The 16,144-nt window shown below is 39.8% G+C and overlaps 1 pseudogene; it reads right to left on the reverse strand.

Moving 5' to 3' along the window:
• Positions 1-2,016: 2,016 nt before the first annotated feature.
• LOC146322371 (signal transducer and activator of transcription 1-alpha/beta-like) lies at positions 2,017-15,158 on the reverse strand (annotated as a pseudogene).
• Positions 15,159-16,144: the final 986 nt, after the last annotated feature.

The following is a 16,144-nucleotide window of genomic DNA, read 5'->3' on the forward strand; positions in this document are numbered from 1 at the left end:
AACAATATGGCTGACATTAAAAATGTCAGTAGAGCTAGACATTCAATTGAGCCAATCACAATCAATCATTAGGCAAGACGGACATTTCATGAATGAATGAATTACTTTGAATTTATTAACAGTTAAAATAGACTGCAGTCTAAAATGTCCAGGTTGGACACAGAAAGACACAGACAGAGACAGAGACAGACAGACAGGCAGTGTTTTTAAACTGTTAATAACTTCACACTTTGAGCTGCTTCAGGTGTAATTCTCTCTGTATGAGGTTTGAACTGTCAAAAACAGCTTTAGATCAATCCACCAATCAGAAGACAGGACCAACTCAGGTTGGTGAAACTGGCCAATCACCTCGACTGAAAGAAAGAATTTAACACATTTCATAAAGAGAAATATATGTAGACAAATAAAGTGAAAGGTCACGTCTACAATCGATTTAAGCCCCATTCATACTGAATTCATTTCTTCAGGAGAGCTGGGGAGACTGTTTTTCTGTGAACCTTTTTTTTTAAACTTGATCTTTTTTTTTTCTTTTAGTGTAGCAAAAATAGATTAGGAAAAAACTTCAAAATGGCAGAAAAAAGGTCGAGACACAAACGGATGTGACTTCTGTGGATAGATGAGGCTCCTACACATTTTTCTATTGCAGAAATCTCTTCTCACACTTACCAAAGAGGAGCTAAACTAACCTTAACATATTCAATCAATGACATTATATTATGTATATTTTTTAGCTTCTCACAACTTTTGTAACTGAGAATCATTCAAACATGAAACAGTTTGCATGACTGCTCAATGCCAAAAAATTCAAAAGCATTTTCAGACATTTTAAGCCCACATTTTCCTCACATGACATAAGCCTGTTACCATGACAACACTGCTTGTTTTAGTGTGTGCTTGCAATGCATCATGGGGATGAGTCTGCTGTAAAAAGGACAATGTAAATTCACATAATTTCTTCCCTCATTTGTTGGAAAATGCTACGCTCCAAGTGCTGAGAGTATTACTATTATTCATTTATTGTTTAGAATTATGAATTTTTCAAAAAATCTTTCTATTCAAATCAAATCCCACAGTGTTCCAGACTGTGTAGGAACCCTGATAGACTCTTCTGCACCAACAAAATCTGGACTTCAGGTCCAAAAGTTTCAGGCTATTAGCAGCTCCCTGTACAGACAACTATAACTGGATTATTTTGATACTGACAAAAGCCTAGAAATCTGATTAATCACAGACAACTTGTGAAGCATCTTTCATTGATGATTTCTAAACAGATTGATGGAGGTTTGATTGTGATGGACATCAGAGACGTCGCACTGAATGATATCAACATGTTTCAGCTTCACATTTAAATTTGTCCTGCTCGACGTCTGTACTTACTACAGACTAAATCCTGTCATTTCATCTCCCTCCATTCCACATGAGGCTTTAGTCTCTCCATTGTTACTGTTCTGACCTGTGTCCAAACTTAAAAGGGTCCCTGACCCCAGAATCTGAGAGTTTCCAGAGCGTCTTACATGATCCTATATAGAAAGAAAAGCTCTGAAAGAAAGTACAGTGTGAAGACGTGGATGAAGTGAAGAAACTCATCGTGCTCAGTTTTGGTTCTCAAACTCTGCACTCATCTGGGAAGAGAAGAAGAAAAAGGACAACAGATTATGTCAGAGCAGATAAGGACAGAGTTTAATTCATTCACCACACGTGTGCTCCTGTGTTTCATGTTTGTGAGAGACAACAGAAAAGACGTCACCAGAGAAATGGAAAGCTTGACAGCGCTAGTTCAGGTTGCTAAGCTATGATTGGACAGTTGCTGTTGGGAGGTGGGGCTTAGTGCAGGGTCAGTTTGGTGTATTCGAATTACAAAGACAGTGTCTTTGAAAATACTTCAGTATGTGCAATGTGCAAGTGTAATGAAGTAAAACATGATGTTTGCCTCTGAAACATGGTGGAGAAGAAGAATCAGAAAAATACAAGTAGTCGAGTATTGTACTTGAGTAATGTGTGCAGGTGTGACTTACTCTATGAGGTTTTGGGGTAGTACTTCCTGAAGGCCTTGTGTTTTGGGATGTCGGGGTAGAGGAAGCAGAGCTGGTTCTCAGGGATGTTTTTGGCGGCCATCACCTTGTAGGTGCAGATGAGATGGCGGTCAGCTCCTTCTTCGTGTTCGGCTCCACACAGTGGAAGACCAGCTTGTCTGGGTTCCAAAATGACAGATATTACAAACTCAAGTTCAAGCTGTGGAAAAATTCAAAACTTGGCTCTGCTTTCTACTGAAAGAAATGTCAAAAATAAAAAAAACAGGAAGTACCATTAGGACCATATTTTACTTTTCCAAATGTGTTGAGTTTGACAAATCAAAATGAGTAATCCTTATTAGAAGCTGACATGAGTGACTGATGGTGTGCTCACCGTGGACGTGGTGTTGGATCCAGGTGAAGGTGATGCTCCCTCTCTGCTGCTCTCACTGAACCTGAGCAGGAAGGTCCCGGGCACTTGTCACTCAGCAGAGTCTTCTCCCTCTCCTTGCTGATGAAGCCCATGATGGAGCTGCAAACAGACGACAAAGACATTCACAAATCCACCCTGGACCTCTGGGAAATGGTCACCACTCACTCTGAAAATCACAAAACACAAAAACACTGCTCACCTGTTGTTCCACAGGGGAGGCAGGTGTCTTTTAATCACATCCAGGATTTCTTCGATCCACAGCCACAAGGGAAAAGCTTCTCATCGGCACTTTGCTGCAGATGTTTAGTTGAGCAAAGATGAATTAACTGGACAGATACCACTTCTGAAAAAAGTAAAAGAAATGCATTTTGCCTTAATCTTTATTTATATTTCTAGTATTATGTTAGTAGTAGCAAATTCCTTGTAAGTGAAAACCTACTTGGCAATAAACCCATTTCTGATTTTGACATTTTCATAACCTGGCTGACTGAGTCTCACCTTGCAGAACTTGGTCCAGGGAATGAGTTCCTCTGGGTTCCTCTGAGCTTTGGCTCCTGCAGAGAAACATTCAAGTTTACATTAAACAGGCCTTAAAAACATCTGCAGCTATCAGAGGGGTTTATTTTGCTTCTTGTTGCATTTTTGTTTTTTTGTGTTTGATTGTACCCAGCAGTTTGTCGGCCAGCGTGTTGAGCTGCTCCTGGTTCAGGCCTCGCTTGGTGACGGAGGAGAACTGCCAGCTGAGAACCTCTGACAGCTGAGACCACTTCACTGGAGGAGGAGTGAGGAAGAACTTCAGATTCTGAAGATGACAAGACAAAAGAAATCTTAACACACCTGACTGATACTTGATTTCTGAAGTCAACCGAGATATTTGAGACTGATACCAAAATAGAGTTAACTTATTTATCCAACGACTTTTACATAAACAAGTGACAAATAGAAACATTTGCAACAACATTAATTTTAGTTATATAGATGATGTGATATTTTTAGCTTGGTGGTCAGCATGTTGTACCACAGGATGGAGGCCCAGCCGCTGGGCAGCTGACACACATGAGAGATGACCACAACAGGGAGAGACATGGCCTATATCAACAACAACAACAACAACAACAACAACAACAACAACAACAACAACAACAAAACACACGCCAACAACAAGATGTTGACAATAACTTGAAAATTTTTACATGAAATTTTGAGTGTGCCTGATGCTCACTGACGACTAGTATCCCCACCATAATGCCAGCAGTATTAATAGCAGGAGATGTATCATTGAGGTTGTGTGTGTCTGTGTGTGTGCACATGCATGCGCTGTCGCATGAATGTGTGTATGTACGTGAGTGTGTGTGTCTCTGTTAGGGATGGGCGATATTGGCAAAATTTTTTATCCTGATAATTTATGGCATTTAGCCGATAACAGTAAATATGATGATAAAATAAATGCTCCAAAGAAAGGCTAAAGTTGAGACAACTTTTGTCTCCAACTCCAGCTGTTTAATGAAACACCATAATTGCTACAGCTAAAAAACACATACGGTGAGTGAGAGGACAGGTTGATGAACACGATGGGGCAAAGTTTAACCCTAACCCTGTTACTGCAGGAAAGAAGTTGAATCTTTTTTTTTTTTTGACACAAATATCTGTAGTTGTACTTGAGTGCAGAATGTGTTTACTTTTGCTACCTCTGCAGATGAGAAATACACTCACACATTGTTGGTTTTGCTATCATGATCATGGGATTTGCTGGCAATAAGAAAATATTAAGTAACAGCAGCCTTATCCTCTTAGTATTCATTCAAAACACGACATCTACCACAAACCAGTCTCAAGTGTGTCAGGTTTTTATCCTCTCTAACTCCCTGACTGCACCCAGCGGTCTCTTCCTTCTCTTTTATGCAGACAGCCTTCCCTCCCACTCTTCAGGCCCTACCTGTGCGTCAGAGATAGAGGTGAGGTCAGCCTCTCAACAGGCTCCCTGGCCCGGCTATCAGCCGCGCTGCCCACAATGCAAGTGGCCAGTGGAGCGTGTGAATGGGGTCATGCCTGGGAGATGGGAGACGGAGAGTGAAGCTGCCATCCGTGAATAGGAAAGAGAGGGATAACAATTCCTGAGGCTGTCTCCTCTGCATTAGCAATATCTGAGGGCCTGTAATGTAGTCTGCCTCTCAATTGTTTGTCCATTCTCCAGATGCTTAAAGGGGCCAAACAGAGGGAGGCGATATATGCTCTGCAGAGTGCTGTGTGTGCTCTGAATAAACTAAGAGCAATATAAACACTCAGCTGTTGTGTGATTTTGTTAAATTATTATCTTTTTAAATACCAGTGGGAGCTGGTCTGCCCTGTGCAATATATTTTTGATTGTTATAATGATTCTTCCGTTTCCCAGAGCACAACTCGGTGATATTTATCATCACTGCTGCTCTGATTCTGTTCGTATAAAAATAAATGTCTCTCATGAATGTCTCAGTTTGAGAAGCACCACAAACTAGACATGTGGAAAAAAATGTTCATATTAACCCAAGAGCTTTCCACCACTTGAATTCAATTAACAGGGTAATGGGTGTGTTCACCCTCTCCTCACAGGTTTTGAATTAAAAATTTCAACTGAGTTTATAATTGAGTGCAAATGAATCTGTTGGCCTCAGGGGGGTAGGGGACAGATCTCCAGGGGGTCCTCTTTGTGAGTGTGTGTGTGTTTGGGGGGGGGGGGGGGGGGGGGGGTTGTGCTTGTTTGTGCCTCAAGGTGTGTGTGTTTTCTTTTTTAAGTAACTGTGTTAAGAGCATTCAGAAGAATAAAGCTTTTCAACCACATCAAATGAAACTCTCAAACTCATTCAGGTGTTGTATTTTGGATATTATTCCCAGTCTAGAGTTTTTCTTCTAAACACATTATACATGTTCAAAAATAGTTGCTGAAAACATGTGAAAAGACTGAGATCTATGTTGTGCTGAACTGTGCAGTTAGACTATTATACAAATTCTGTGTTCAGGATTTTTTGACGGACCTGACACACAGCTCGGTGATGTGGGCTCCAGGGCTCCAGACAACTTTTTTTACTGGGAGCGCAAGCAGAAAATTTAGGGGCGCACACCAAAATCGACTTGCAAAGTAAATATTCACATTTCCTCTCATTTTCACTATATTACTGATAAATACTTGAACAATAAATGCAGAAACTATAATGTTTTCCTTGGCAATGAACTAGGCCGTGTTAAACTTTAATATCAATTCGGTCTCCTCGACGCACTGGTTAGCAGCCTCTTGTCTTCTAAATGCAACTGGGAGAGGAGTTGCACTTTTTACACAGGTCACTGCACATTTTATGTTTCAGACTGGCACTGTGTTTGCTCAAAGTGTCGTGTTTTAATTGTGTGGTGCCAGTATTATCAGCAAATTTTGTGTTCCCCACATGTTGTGGGTATCAACAGCAGAATTTGCAGTTCATTGAATTCATCTCCTTGAAATACCTCAGCCAGGTGAACTCGTGCAGCCACTCATCGCAAAAACAGAATTTCTTGGCTTTTTTCGCCATGACCGTTTCCTTGCAATCTGAGTTGGACTCATTATCAGCATTTGTCTCCTCTGGAACACGAGGTATACTGGGGAGAAAGTAAGTTCTTTGAAACCTGTGGATTCGCGCAATAACCCCAAGACCCGCCTCTTTTTACACATAGGCCAATCACAGTGGTCATTCGTCCCCCCGCTCTCACACACATTGGCCCGCCTTCATCTTCTTTGGTGTTCGACTTCTTTCTCCTTTCCTTTGTAGTTAATGTCAGTTGGCAAACCAGCTCATTTGCACATTACTGTCAACTACTGGGCTGAAGTGTGGAGCAGAAGTTTGTCAGCAACAAAAAATATTAAATAATAATAAAAACAAATCTGCAAATTTACTGGTCGCACATGCGTGAGTAGATGAAAAATATACTTGCAATGTCTCATCAATATTAGTTGCAAAATGCGACCATTTAGTCGCAGTCTGGAGCCCTGCATTGGCCGCCAACATGTAAGCCCCATGAACAGACACACAAACGACACAACAAAATACCATCCTGTCACCTCCATCTGGTTCAAACGTGTGGATATATCCACTAAATCTGTTAAATGGAGAGAAGCGCTGAGAAACCTGTTCATTTTTAAAATAAAACCTAATTTTAGGTACATAGCGATTGTTTTAATCATTCAAATTTGGATGGCTGGTTTATAAAGGTTGTTCACACCAAAAGCAACTAAACTTTTTTGTGTGAGTAGATTACATATGAAGTGTGTAAAGGCACAGAATTCATATCATTCATACCGGGCAATGTGATTGAGGCGAATGATGCAACGCAAACACACAAAATTCGTACCATTCATGCGAGCTGAGAATTTGCATCTAGCGCGAGGCTTCTGCCAGGTGTTGTGTGGACAGGAGCTGAGGCATAGAGCTGACAGACAGCTGCAGACAGCCAAGGAGCTTTGGGGGAGAGAGCTGAGGTCAGACCAGAACTTGCTCTGTGCCATCTCCTTCACTATCAGGAGTAGGGATGTGCACAATTAGTCGACTACACAAACACTGCCACTGTCGCTAGTCGGCACCAGGAATGCTAGTTAAACTATTTATCATTATTTCATTCATGCACAATGCCAGTTAACTGCTTCCTCTAAGCCGTCTGCCACTAATCAGGAATGCAGCCCCATCAGACAAAAAAAGAAAGAACCTTCTTCTCTGGTGAGTGCTGTCAGGCTCACACACAAACACACAGCCAGTGCTCGCTAGCTGTTCACACGTTGCTCATTAGCTTACAGCCGCCTGTTTGCAGTGAATAAACACAACCTTGTGACGCGAATAATTACAAATGTTTCCAAAGTGATCTGATGATCAAACTCCCATGAGTAATGCAAGGCAAATATTTACTTCACTTTTGGTGTGAACACACCGTCACACCATTCTCAGAACACACATTTAATGACGCTTATCACAATCTTAAACTAAACTTTCTTTGAGATTTATCTTGGATTTGTAGGATAGTTTGACCTTGTTTGACATATTATCTGGATCAAATGTGTTTTAGAAGGTGTTATATATACTTGTCTGCTTACCTTTTTAAGAAGGTATACAATTGGGGATTGGAATTCTGTCATTACTCTGACTGAGCTGCTGGCTGAGAACTGGTTTTGGTCCCTGGTGCTGCAAAGCGGCTGCCCACTACTCCTGACACCAGGATGGGTTAAACACAGAGACTGAATCTGATTGTATAATTGTATAGATCACAATAATGTTGATCTAGTGTGGGAGAAAGGGAAAAAGGCTTGCATATTAGAGCGAATAGCAACTAAAACAGTTTAAACTGTTAAGTTACACAACATATACTCCACAGTGACACTTAACAGGCTCTTTATGCACAGTTCTCACATTATCCTCACAAACAAGATATTCATTAAAGGGCAGGAGTTTGTTGTCCCTCTGGAAAGTTGGAAAAGTGGAAGCAATTGTTGCAGTCTAACTGCAGGAGGTGTAGACAGGCTTTCTAACACAAACCCCATTCAACTTGATAGAAAAGCAAAATAAAGTCACCCAAACCGTGCTGGTTTTTCTTCCCACTGTTCCAACAATCACCAACCCTGGTTTGGTCGAAATAAATCCTTAATCAACTGTATTAGATGTGAAAACAGTCTGGCTCCCATCCCAGTGGGTGTGTACTGTGCCACTGATTCAGAGTGTGTTGCTGAACAGCTGGCTTTCACTCTGCAGACCATTAAATTAACAAAATAAAAGGACAAGAATTGCTTCAAAAAGATTGCCCAAAACAGCCATCAGGCCACGGCCGTTATATTCATCCAGCCCTGTTTGGGCTCGCCACATCATTACCTGTGTAATTTTATCCTTCAGGCTGAAATGATGGATTCTGTGTCCGTGTAACAAGTAGTCTGTGATAAAGGCTACTTCATTTTCAAAAAATAATTCATTTGAAAAGCTCATTTCAGTCTTTTCTCAGAGTTATTATGATATTCTATGTTCAGAACATTTCATATTTAGTTCTACATTTTGTTAATACTGTGTGTATTTATACTGGTCCCTTTTAAAACATTGTGTACGCAGCCAGTGATACAATAGATGAACATAAATAACAGACAGATCCTTGCCTGTGTGGGTTGATCATTCGGCGATCTGTTGGTAATGTCTCAGGGCCCCTGTAGGAGGATTGCACTCCTCTCCCTCACTCAATACAGACAAGCGAAGGTGAGAGCTGTGTGTGGTTGTCTTCATCCATCTCATTTACTATTCACCGTTATTTAAGGTAATTACTGTTCACTAAGCACTTTGAACTTATTATCCCATAAATGAACGAGTTTTTGCTGTGTTACTGTGGTTTTATATGGAGGAAAAATAGCATTTTTGAATAGCTGTTAAAGGGTTTTTGCCTTGGTTATACGCCATGTAAACTAGCAGCAAGTCTGACACGAGTGGGTCATTAAGTGTACATTTTTATTTTCCTTGCAATTTACGTCAGTGATGGAGGTTAAAATGGGATAACAATACGATCAAAGTGGGAGTTAGACTTAACTCTGCAAAATGATTCTAAACTGTAACGTTAATGTTGTAAATTAATACACAGTTCACTGAAGTTAATTCTAGCTGATGTGCTAACAAGCGGGAACACTTTTCATTATAAACAGGTTGAGAAAGATTTGATAGGTTAATGTTACTTTACCAACCAGTTAGCTAACATTAAGTTAGTTAAACAGCATATTATGTAGTCAGCAGAAAACAACCTCTTTAGTGCTGCTCATAACTAGCATCCATTGTACACTTCCATGTTTAAGAAGGAAAAGTTATATTGATTGTGATTGGCCTAAAACCTTGTGATGTCTCACCAAAGATATTTTATTGTGCAGAAAAAGGCAACAACTTTCTGAAACAGTCTCTGGTCTCACACCAGTCTATGAGAAATGGCAAATTGTGCCGAAAAACAACTAGTTAGCAGGTACGGAAAACACTGTATATACTGAAACCATCAGTGGTAATGACGTGATTGGTTGCTCTCTGATCACAAACAAGGTTTCACTGTGGGTTTATTGAAATGGCAAAGTTATTGTACAATTTAATTATTGATAGTATATCATACAGTTGTTCAAATTCTCACAGCAAATCTGATTATCTGAGCCTAAACGTACATGTTTAAATAAATATTTATATATTTGTGGCTAGTCCAGGGGTGTCAAACATATGGCCCATGGGCCAAAACCGGCCCGCCAGAGGGTCCAGTCTGGCCCGTGGGATGACTTTGCAAAGTGTGAAAATTACAGAGAATACATTAAGTTTAGGGTTTAAACCCGTCCTGGAGTAATTCGCAGACACTGTGATGCTGTTCAGTCTGAAAAGGTGAAACATTTAGTTAGTTGTTTTCATGTTTTGAAAGATAATGTGCCATGTTTTTGTTGCAAAGCACAAAGTAGCACGCTTTTCAGCAGCATTTAAAATACGAGAGGGCAATTGTAGACTGTGATTAATGGCTTCAGGTGGCTCTTAATGTCAAGGATGGAAGCAACTAATTACAAATACTTAAATTACTGTAATTAAGTAATTTTGGGGGGTAATCGTGCTTTTCTGAATAGATTTTCAAGTCTGTACTTTCACTCATACTTAAGTATTACAAGATGTAATCTACTTAGTTACTTAATTTGATTGCAATCTGAATTCATATCCAAATCTTTCATCTGCAAACAGACCGATGAAAACCAGGACGTACAAATGCAAAACAAAGCAAAATGCTGCAGCAGCACAGGTTTGGAGTAAGGATGTTAATAATTAGTGGATATTTATATTATATTTTGACATTGTTTTGTTTGGCGGAACCATTTGTTGAGTAAGGAAAATTCAACTTGGACTTAAAATTATTAAAATTATTAATGATTACTCAAATGTTAGCATTTTCAACTACTGGTTCAGGAAAAGACAATATGGAGAGCTGCTGGTGACATCAACAGTTTTAAGTGACTAATAGTCTGAGTAGTTTTTGAGACAAATACTTTGTACTTTTACTTAAGTATATTTCTAACACCAGTACTTTTACTTGTAACTGAGTAATATTTAAGCAATGTAGCAGTACTTGTACTTGAGTACAGATTTTTTGTACTCTTTCCACCACTGCTTAATACACAGAATTTTGTGTTTAACATTATCAATTAGTAAATTGTGCTCAATTTTAAATGTGTTCTCAGTATCTATTTACTGTTAGACCAGTCAACAAATCTGAATTAAACTTTAAATTAGTGGCCAGGAACATCCCTAAAGACAAACCGCCAGTGTTGAGCCAGCAGTATGAGAAATGTATGTCTGAAAGTATGAGCACACCTAAGTTTCTTGATGAAAAGTGGATCCATTAAAGATGATATTATCACAGTCCCAATGCTAACTTCTATTAACCCCTTTATGTGTTAGCATTGAGTTAATGGACTAAGTACTAGTTATTTATGCATATAAAAAAGTCGAATCAAAATCCACAAATCAAATCAAGATGCTTTTTTCTCCCACTACTATTGAGTTGTGGTGAGTAGTTGGGGAAAATTGAACCCCCAGTGGAAATGGACAATTCAGTCTGATATCAGTCTAATGTGTTTTCTTTGCTGTGTTTAGTTTTTAATTGTGTTCATATTTGTTAGGGCTGAACCAAATATTTTTTATCAGCTTCAAAGCTTTTACTGTTGTGATGATAATCGACATCCAAAAGAGTATTTGAATTGATCAAAATCAGGCTTGTGCATCTGAGTGCACAGAACAGTATCCACCAATGAAAATCATTTCTGTGGTCCCATGAGCACGGCACTGTGAGGAGCACACAACCTGCTCATCCAGTTGACTTTCCATAGTTGGGAGGCGGGGACGGAAAAGAAGGTAGCTGTTGATTACATCAGGTGGTAATACACTTCCTGCTGTTTTACCAGCAGTTTTAGACTAACAGCCAGTTAATAACTGTAGTTTTAGAACCCTCATGTTCTTTGTCAGCGTGATTTTGTTGTACATAATGGCTAGATTGGCCCTGACCTTTACTTTGTGAAAAGTTGTAGATAAGTGCTCAGAAAAAAATCATTTGTTCCAGCACCTACCATGATTATGTGACTGTGATGGATAACTTTGCTTTCAAAAGTTTCAAAAGCAACAAAGAGCAAAGGATGAACGACACGCAGAAACTGTACATATGAGAAACTCTCATCAAGCTCACAGTGCTGCTTTAGGTAACATTAGTTTGTCTGTGTGCATATTTGAAGATTCATGCAAATCAGAAAAACTTTCCTATTGTTGATTCTCACAGAACATTTTGGAAAATGTTTTTTATTGCCACATTTTACATGCTGTTGAATTTAAAAAGGTGCTATTTAAGCAGGAGAGTCTTTGGTAAAAAAGGTCGGTTGGTCAGTTCAGTCGAACTGGTTGGAGCAGGGGTGTCAGTCTGGCTTTGACTTTGCAAAGTGTGAAAATTACAGAGAAGACGTTAATTTTAGGGTTGAAATGATTCCTAGAGTAATTGGAGTAAATGTTTACTAAAATCCGTTTAAATCCAAACAACTGTACAGCACACTGTGTTTCACATGTGGGGGTTATTGAAGACCAGAGTATTAATGAGTGCAGACATTTAAATTTTGATGTAATTTATTATCACACGGCTGCAGCATCTCTCCTCTCTGTGTCAGTGCAGCTCCTCCATACACACACGTACAGTACAGACACACACGTACAGTACAGACACACAGAGGAGGTCAGTGATTCTCTGACCCTGTCTGTATCTGATCTGTTGACTTTCTTCATCAGCAGGATGTTTTATGAAGACAAAAAGACAAAACCTAACTTGCATTCTTGGTTTTCCCTACATATTAATCCGCCCGCGATTCAGTTTTCACAGCAGCAGAGAAGCTGCGTGTGGAGGAGACTGTTGTTAATGATGGAGTTTATTACAACAGAAACTAACGTGATGGTTAATGACATCATCACCAACCAGATGCACTTATAAAATTAAACAACTGTATAAGGAGTAAGGCTGCACAATATTAGGAAAACATGCAATATGCGATAATGTTATTAAGTGTTGTGATGACGATATGACTTGCGATAAATAAACAAATACTTAAATATATGGTGTTGCTGTCTTTATGCTTTGGATTCGCTGCAAACATAGAACCCAGACATTGAGTAGCCTATGCAGACCCTGGAAAAAAAATGAAATGCAATATTTCCATTCCAACAACATGTCTTTATTGAAAAAATTGCACCTGGCTACAGTTGCTATATTGGGATTGAACCAATTTAGGGGCATGGCAATACAGTTTCTTCATGACTTTAACAGAACATCTTAATGCCCCCTTAAAACATTTCTGCTACTCTAAACAGAAACATCCCTTACTACATTAAACTGCTGAAATAAATAAAATTCTGAAAACAAGTTAAATAATTTTACATTTTAATTAAATGTAAACATAATTTAAATCCAACTGCAATGTCTCTCATTGCAATTGTCTAAAGTGTGCTAGGCCACCAAATGATATGATAAATGGTAAAATTAAACAAAAAAATAAAAATAAATAAAAATAATGATCTACTTTCATAGTAAGTTCTCAGCCAAAAAAATAGCACAAGGAACAATCTATAACAATGTAGTTAAACCCATGTAGAAGTAGGAACAATCACTGTAGGGCAATATGTATTGTAATGTACTGTGTGTCTGTGTGTGCATTCATGTAAGTGTGTGTGTGTCTCTGTGTGTACACACTTGTGTGAGCATGCTTTATTATGGCAAGTTCTTTGCTAGGAAAACCAGCATGTTTACTTTGCTAGGTTTTAAACATGTGCGTTGGCATGTTACAACATTTCCTGATGTGGTAAAAAGTCTCTCTGAGGGTGAACTACTTGCAGGTATACAGAGATACTTCCTGGCTAGTTTACTCTGCTGTGGGTAGCTGACCTGGTGGCGCTTCCACCAAGCCAGAGGGTCTGCTTCACTGTCTATGGTGGGGGACAGCAAGTAGCTGTTGAGTTCAGCTTCCACAGCTTGTGCCAGTTGCACAGAAGATGAAGTAGGGACTGGGACAGTCTTGAAAGACTGCCCAGTGATTTCTTTGCCTTTTTCAAAGTGGTACTGGGGGGATCCATGCTCTGGGCCTCTGGGTCAGTGGGGTTCCTTTCCTAGAACAGAGAGAGGAATATGAAAAAAAAAAAAAAACATTATTCATTTTGCATTAATATTCAGTTATATGTCATGTTCCATTCAAGACCATGCAAAATCAGATTTGTGTATGGGAAATATTTTACTTTATTTATATAAATATGTTATCACCCTTGTGTCAAATAAACAGTATAACATTATTACCTTCAGTGCTGTTGCTTCCATTTCTGACATCACCCTGGTCTTAATGTCTGAGACCTTTTCACTGCTGATATAGGTGGCTTTGAATCTGGGATCCATGAAGCACGTCATGTCCAGAAGTTCCTGGGTTGCTGGGTTGTCATACTTGGTGTTCATGTAGTCCAGGATTTTCACCTTAATGGACTTTGTTAAATCACTGTCTTCTTCCTTCTCTGCAAGAACTGATGTCTTCATCAGATGAAGGACTGGTTTCACATAAGAAACACTCACGTTAACTCTCACCCGAAAGAGCATCTGTAAATTCTTGCAGAGGCTGTAGTGCCTGGAACCAAATGCCTTGATTTTCTGTCTGCTGAGAGGACATCAGATAAGTCCAGAACTCTCTTGATCATCTTTTGCCTGGACCCCCACCTTGTTGGGCCTTCAGTGATGAGTGAGTGCTCTGGGAGGTTGTGCTCCTGCTGTGCTTTTTTCAGTGCCACCTTCTCTTTCCAGCTATGGGAGAAGTGTCCCACCAATTTTTTGCAGAGCCCAGCAGCTTGAGCAACGCAGTCATCATATTTAACAGCATTTTCTAGGGAGTGGGGAGAAAACAAGACAAACATTTTTGATTTAAAACCTACTGGTTAAAAGTAACTGCAGTATACACCATAGTTTTGTAACTACAATAATTATAGACTATCAACACCAATAGTACAGTATTTGAGACTAGCAACAATCATCTATCATATAGTAGCCTAACTTGTGTTTGCATGAGCAAATCATCATTAGGTTACAAATCAGCATGCTATACAATACAAAGTCTGCTATTCGTTTTTTATGTCTCACTTTGCTCTTTATGCTACACACTATAACTTTAATAAAATTCATCCCTTGTGTGTATTCTCCACTGAAGCCTCTCCTCTCCTTTCTCTCCCATATTCCTTATCCTCTTCTCTAACAACTGTAATAAATTCATGTGACATTAGGTGACATAATTGGCATATTATCTTCTACCAATATTACTTAATTAACTTCTATCATGTGAATTAACAATAAGACTACAATATAGACGACTGCTACAGTGACAAGCTGATACGTTTATTCTCCTAGCCATTTTAACACTTACCGATGGCCAGATGCAGCCTGTGGCCAAAGCACTGAAGTCTGACCCAGCTGTTGAGTTCGGTGGCCTTCACAACGTTGGCGCCGTTGTCCGTTGTGATACACACTTGCTGGTCTTCATGTAAATCCCAGTTGGCTAATACTTCACGTAATCCAAGAGCTATGTTTTCAGCAGTCTGCGAGTCCGGAAAATACACAGTCTCTAGACATCGTGTTTTCAGTTTGAAGTCGTCAGTGATGAAATGCACGGTGAAACTCATGTATGGCTCTGTTGTGTGACTCGACCAAAGGTCTGTAGTACTTGCGTAGTGCATAATTTGACTCAGTTCGGACTGAACCGTCTTCCGACAGGTGTCGTACATCTGTGGTATGGCGACTTGGGAAAAATAATTCCATGACGGAATCTGGTATCTTTGGTCCAGTTTCTTTATCAGACTGCTCACTGTATTCATAGGCATCAGGTCCTTTGCAAAATAATGTGCGATGGCCTCTGTTATTTCTTTGTGGCGCTTTGATGATTTTTCATAAGGAGTTAGACTTGCAAAACTCTGATGAATGGATGCCTGCTGGGCTGTTTTGCTGCTCTCTGACTTAACGTCAGTACTTTTGCTTTTGCTAACGCTAGCTTCTTGAAACGCTTCATACAGCTCTTTGTGGTTGTGTTGTAGGTGGTTATGGAGATAAGTCGTGTTTCCTCTGCTGGTTGCTACAACTGTTCGGCATGACTTGCAGAGTATCTGCGTTTGTAATGTGTCATCTCTCTTGTAACCAAAGTACTTCCAAATAACAGACGTGCTGTTTCTTTTAGCCACAAGTTCTTCGCCCACATTTTCTCCGCTTGTCGCTGTCCCTTCCGCCATATCAACACTCACCAAGCTCTCTCGGCACTCGCTTTATGACCTCAGCCACTCCCATCTACCTAGGGGGCGGACATCTAGGGCGGTAGGGCTCCATCTGATTGGCCAGACACATTGACATGGAGAGCATGAATGCATGGAAACACCATTTATTGCAGTTCAGTCAGCCTTTTGTGATATGTATATCGTGGATGTTGATATCGCGATGACGGTAAATTTACGATATATTGTGCAGCCCTAATAAGGAGGCCTATACGTAAAACAGGAGAGTCTGTGTTTCTCTGTGAGAAACTTTCAGACCTTCTCACAGCAGAGTGAACAGGTGAGGGAGGAGAGGAGGGCAGACTGATCACTAATCAATCACTGATACTGTCGTCCTCTCGGACTGA

The sequence above is a fragment of the Lutjanus erythropterus genome, chromosome 8, assembly GCF_056507025.1.
Source record: "Lutjanus erythropterus isolate fLutEry1 chromosome 8, fLutEry1.hap2, whole genome shotgun sequence".
NCBI classification, from domain to species: Eukaryota; Metazoa; Chordata; class Actinopteri; order Lutjaniformes; family Lutjanidae; genus Lutjanus; species Lutjanus erythropterus.